This window comes from Pan paniscus, chromosome 16 (genome assembly GCF_029289425.2).
Source record: "Pan paniscus chromosome 16, NHGRI_mPanPan1-v2.0_pri, whole genome shotgun sequence".
Classification (NCBI taxonomy): Eukaryota; Metazoa; Chordata; class Mammalia; order Primates; family Hominidae; genus Pan; species Pan paniscus.
In genome coordinates this window covers 13,382,481-13,388,685 of record NC_073265.2, presented here as the reverse complement: position 1 = coordinate 13,388,685, position 6,205 = coordinate 13,382,481, and the positions used below count along the sequence as shown (strand labels likewise).

At 39.1% G+C, this 6,205-nt stretch overlaps 1 pseudogene; it reads right to left on the bottom strand.

Annotated features, from left to right (window-relative positions):
- Positions 1–4,173: 4,173 nt before the first annotated feature.
- The window catches only part of LOC129394044 (tropomyosin alpha-4 chain-like), a 92,266-nt pseudogene continuing 90,234 nt past the window's right edge, over positions 4,174–6,205 (bottom strand).

The window sequence follows — 6,205 nt, the reverse complement described above, 5'->3', positions numbered from 1 at the left end:
TAACCTATAATAAAAGTTGAAATTAATTAAAAAAACAAAACAACTACACTGTTTCATTGCTCTAGATTTCTTTTTGTCTCCATTTAATTATGGAGAGACTTGCAGAGACAGAAATGACTGTCACGTGTTCTTATACACATAAAGCGCTAGAAACAGGAGCCACAGCACATCATGCACTGGGGCCATATGGGGAAGTACCAGAGTCAGTGAAGGCAAAAGGAGCAAGACTAAAGCATGAGCCAGAGCCTTTAATATGGTTTTCCTTGGAAGGAATGAGTGAGACAGGGTAAGCAGCTGAGCAGGTTTAAGACTGGGTAGTGTGAGTGCTTTTTGTGTAATTTAGTCCCTAGTGTTCCAGCACCTGATTCTGGGGTGACGAAAGCAGAGGGATAATGTCCCAGACCACAGGAGCCATATAATAAGAGTCAAGTGAGGGTGTGGATTCTGGATTGGTTGGTTTGCATATAAGTAACATGCTCATAGGCAAGTTGTTTAGTATTTCTAGAAATTAGCTAACCCTAGGAGGAGCACTCTGTCTTGAAACCCATATGGTCTCACGATGTCAAAGCAAAACAAAAACAATAACCATGATTAATACAGCAAGATGGAATAAGCTATATATTGCCTTAAGGAAGAAGTTACTTGGCTCTCTATGGCTGATCGTCATAACCTGTAAGATTTGTTCTCTTGACTTGAGTTGGACAACTGGGGTTTTATTTCTGAAACATTTTATAGGGACTACTCATTGTTCTTGTTTTTGTCATAGTAGTCATGATGCTGGCCAATTGCATTCAACGCAGTCCTAACTTCCTTTTTATAGCAGCCCTCTCACCAGAAGATTGCCCTTACTACAAAACTGCAAAAAGTTCAAGAACATCTCATAATATGGTTGACAATAGAGACAACTAAACAGTCTCTAAGTCATGAAGATTTGAATCTCTAAACTTCCCTAAATTGGCTTGGTCAATGCCTCACAAGCTAGTTAATGACAAAATGGGAGGAGGGGTAGCCAGACCATATATAAGAATAGAGCTCTGACCCACATCTTTGTAGCAACCTGCCTGGGAAGCCAAACCACAGCTTCTGCATCAACCAGCCCCAAATGAATAGGATTTAGTTAATGATTGCCAGGTTCCCTATTTTTGCCCCAGCTGCCAACCCAGGACCCATCAGAGAAAGTCAAGTATGCTTTCTGACTGATCACATAAGATGCTCCGTTTCCCGTTATTTATTTAGTCCATCTTCAGCTTCCCCATACAACCTTAAAGCAGAACATATCCAAAAGCTTTCCTTTTCCAAGTACAAAACTTTCCTATTCCTCAGCCTTTCTTTGAGTCTTTGCAAAACATATATGATGACAGCTGACTTTCTTGTTATAAAAAGTCTGAATAAATATAGATTCTCTCTGTTATTATTAGGTGTTATTTATTTCCACAACCTACAAAAAATCTTCAGGCAGGGTACTATTTAAAGGTGCAATATTTTAAAATTCCACATAAAATCAGGAAAAAAGAAAGAATGTTCATCTCACTACTATTCTTCTACACATTACTGTAAGCACTAACCATTATAAAAAGAAGAAAAATAAAGGGCATAATGATTGAATAGGAAAAACAAAATTGTCTTTACTTGAAAATGAGATGATTGTGGAAAAAAAACTGAGGAATACATTTCAAAAGCTACTAGAACTAAATTATATATATATACATATATATATATGAAATTTACAGCAAACAAGGTTAATATATAAAAGTGCATGTTGAGTGTTCCTTATCCAGATATCTGAAATGTGAAATGCTCTAAAAGCTGAAACTTTTTGAGAGCTGACGTGATGCTCAAGGAAATGTTCACTTAAGCATTACAGATTTTGGGTTTCTGGATTAGCACTACTGAATTTGTAAGTATAATGTAAATATTCTGAAATCTGAAAACAATTTGAAATCTGAAATACCTCTGGTCCTAAGCATTTTTTAACTCACTATATGTGCTCATTTTTTAAACAAATACCTATTAAGCAGACACTATGAACAAAAACTGTGCAAACATTTGAAATACATAAGTAAGCAAGGCAGAAGGGCCTCTTGTATTAAAAATAAATGAAGGAGGACACTAGTTAAAGTGGTAAGGACAGATTTTAATCAGTAATAATGATTGCAACATGGAAAAGAGTGCAGCATGAGTTGAATTCAACTTCAATTTGTATATTGGCAACTGATTGTTTTATTTTATTTTAGATTCTAGGGGTACATCTGAACGTTTGTCACATGGGTATACTGTGTGATGCTGAATATTGAACTTCTAATGATCTCATCGCCCATGTAGTGAACATAAGACCCAACAGACAGTTTTTCAACAGTTGGCCATCTCCCTCTCTCTTCCCTTTTGGAATCTCCAGTGTTTATGGTTCCCATCTTTGTGTTTTTGGGTACCAAATGTTTACCTCCTACTTATAAGTGAAAACGTGGTATTTAGTTTGCTGTTTTTGCATTAATTCGACAAGCATTTTGGATAAGCAGTTCTTAACTAGTAAAATGTGTTGTTGCATACTAATAATGAATCATTAAAACATAATAATAAATTCTATTCACAATAGAATAATCACAAGCATATAATTCTTAGGAATAAAGGCAACAAAATATGCGTAGGTCTTTTATCTAGAAGCTAAAAAATATTATTGAGAAATTTTAAGAAAAAATAGAAAACGTAGATCTATACATGTTCTTATTGATATGTTATTTATATTAAGATATCCATCCACCTTATATTGATCTACAAATGTATTTCAACTCTGATGAAAATCACATCAGATTTTACTGCAAAATAAAAATAAACAATGTGATGTCAAGATGTACATAAATATGCAGAAATACAAAGGAACATAGGTAACTTAACCAATCTTGGAAAAGAATATAATCAAAGAAGTAACATTAAATTATGTTAAGATTTTTAAAGCTGCATGTTAAAAAATGGAGCATCCATAAATATGTTCATGTTTAACATAGATGATGAACTGATTTTCTATGAAGACAAAGGACAATAGAAAATACATATTTTTACAACAAATCTGAAACAACTAGATAAATTTATGAAAATCAAATTAATTTTTTTATTTCTAACTTTTTCTGTTGCCCAGGCTGGAGTGGTGCAATCATAGCTCACTGCAGCCTCGAACTCCTGGGCTCAAGAAATCCTCCTTCTTCAGTCTCCTAAAGCACTGGGGTTACAAATGTGAGTCATCATGCTTAGCCTAACATCAATGTTTATGCCATATCATTTACAAATTTGTGATGAATCCAATTTGAGACGCTCATAAACATAAATATGAAACATAAATATAAAAACTAATACTATAAAGCATATAAGAGAACAATCTTGCATCTTAGGGAGGCAAAATATTACATCTTTAGGGAGGCAAAAATATTTCAGACAAAACAAACAGAAAATGTAGCCGTAAAGGAAAAAATTATATAAATAGGGCTTCCTCAAAATAAGATTTTCTACTCATCAAGAGAAAGCATTGAAAAAAATTAAAAGGCAGGACACAGAATCAGAGGAATTATTTTTAATACATACAAATGACTAAGAAGATCTTAATAAGTAATACTATTCAGTAATAAAACATCTAACAGCCTCTCCCCAAATAGGCATGGGTCTTGAATATCTTTTTTGTTTTGTTTTGTTTATGTAAAAATTTATTTGACCAGAATGCAGAAAAAGTGATACTATTACATATGATACAGTTGCAAGAATCTAAAGTGTGGATTTTATTCCATTGCACAATTTGCTAGTGTATTTCCTGGGTAGTGTGGTGCTGAATAAATAGGAGTGGGGTGGTGGGGTGGGGTGGGTAAGGGATTCAGATAAGCCAGAAGCAGGGTGATTTTTAGTCGGAATTGTAAACTTTAGTCAGCCCCCACACGCTGCTGGGGAATGTGGAATGTTCCAGCTCTGAGATGTTAACTGAGAAAATAGAAGTCAAACAAAGCCGATACTTGCAGCCCTATCTACAGAATCCTTCATTATCCACTTTAATCAGGAGTTTCTTGGTCTTTTTTTAACTTGGTCCCAAAGAAGGAAATCAAGTCCTAGATAAGTAAATCCTCAATTTGCTGTTCCCTGAAGTATGGAAATGAAGTTGGGCCAGTTTTTAATCTCTGCTGCCAGAGAGGCCCTTTCTGCTAATAGATAAAAACTCTTTTGCTCAACTTAGTAATGACTTGTACTCTTTTGGATATGGCTGATCTGAATTGGACTGAACTCCACCATATTCCTGCTGAGTGGGTCATTACTGGAATGAGACATTTGCTCTTCAGAGAACAACTTTATTTTTATTTTTTCTTGAGATGGGGTCTCACTCTGTCGACCAGGCTGGAGTGCAGTGGTGCGATATCGGCTTACTGCAGTCTCCACTTCCTGGGTTCAAGTGATCCTCCTGCCTCAGCCTCCCGAGTAGCTGGGACTACAGGCAGGCATCACTATAATTTTCGTATTTTTAGTAGAGACATGGTTTCGCCATGTTGGCTGGGCTGGTCTCGAACTCCTGACCTCAAGTGATCTGTCCTGGCCTCCCAAAGTGTTGGGATTACAGGCGAAAGCCACCGCGCCCGGTCAGGGAACAACTTTAGAATAAAGGAAATATGCAAAAGAACATCACATCAAGGATCTATTAATTACTATCTATTAATTACTATATGTGGGTAATTATGACTATTTCCCAAGCATTCTACGTTGACTGCTTGAGAGGATGTTTGTCCTGCATGGTGGAGAGTGGAGAAGGGCCAGGATTCTTAGGTTAATCTATCTGTGGGTTATGATTTCCCACAATAGCCACCCCCGGCCCCCACCAGTCCTTTTATTGGCTCTGGATGGAAAATCCCTACCCATGTGATGGTCCCTGGTCTTTCCTATAGTTTGACCAACAGTTGACCCAAAAGGTCATGGTCTTCAGCATTTTAATTATATCCACGACTAGATACTGGGGTCTGTATTCTTCAAAGTGTGGGGCTGCCTATTCTCCCAGGAACCAAATGGCCTCCGTCTTAAGAAAAGTATGCTTACTAGGAAATACCCTGCCTACCTTAGGAATAAATGCAACTTAAGGAAAAAATAAGAGAGCTGAAAAAGCTGGTGCCATTTGAAAAAAAAAGGGAAGGAATGAGATTTAACTGGTGCTCAAAGCTTCTCCAATACAAAATATTTGGTCATGTATTCATAATTTGCTTGACATTTCCAGCAAAGCGAAGATGGCAATAACAAAAGGAACTTCTTACAAGAGAAGAGAAAGACCCACGGAGCTCCAGAGTTTCTGTTGGAACAAGACTCTTCTGTTTTGCTTATATACAGTTAAGTTCGTTTAGTGTCTGATCCAGTGTCTGATGTAAGCCCACATTCTCTTCTTTGGCCTGGGCAAGTTTCTCTTCCAGGTCATCAATTGTCTTTTCCAGTTTTGCAACCGTTCTCTCTGCAAATTCAACACGGGTCTCAGCCTCTTTCAGTTTGTCAGACAGAAGTTTAATTTCTTCTTCATATTTGTCCTCCTTTTCAGAATACTTTTCAGATGCAGCCTCCAGAGATTTCAGATTGTTAGTAACATTCTTGAGTTCTTCTTCCAGGTCACCAGGTCACCACATTTTAGTTCAGACACCTCCGCACGCTCCTCTGCCCTCTCCAGCTCACCCTCCAGGATGACCAGCTTACGAGCTACCTCCTCGTATTTGCGGTCAGCCTCTTCCGCAATGTGCTTGGCCTCTTTGAGCTGCATCTCCTGAATCTTCTCCTCATCCTTCATGGCCCGGTTTTCTATCACCTTCATTCCTCTCTCACTCTCATCTGCAGCTTTTTCTGCCTCCTCCAGCTTCTGCAGGGCCGTGGCCAGTCGTTCCTGAGCCCTGTCCAACTCCTCCTCAACGAGCTGGATGCGTCGGTTGAGGGCGGCCACATCACCTTCAGCTTTCTCGCGCCGCTCGCGCTCGCCGTCCAGCTCCCGCTGCAGGCCCTGCGCGCGGTCTTCCGCCTCGTCCGTCTGCTGCTGCAGGGCGTGGATCTTGCGTTTCACCGCCTCCAGGGAGTTGAGGCCGGCCACGGCGCGGAGGCGCAGAGGCACACGGGCAGCGGCGGACGCTGGGCTGGGCTCGGTTCCGGCGAGAGCTGCACAGCCGCGCCCCGGCCCCGGGTCTTGAATATCTTACAAAGGAAGATATGCAAT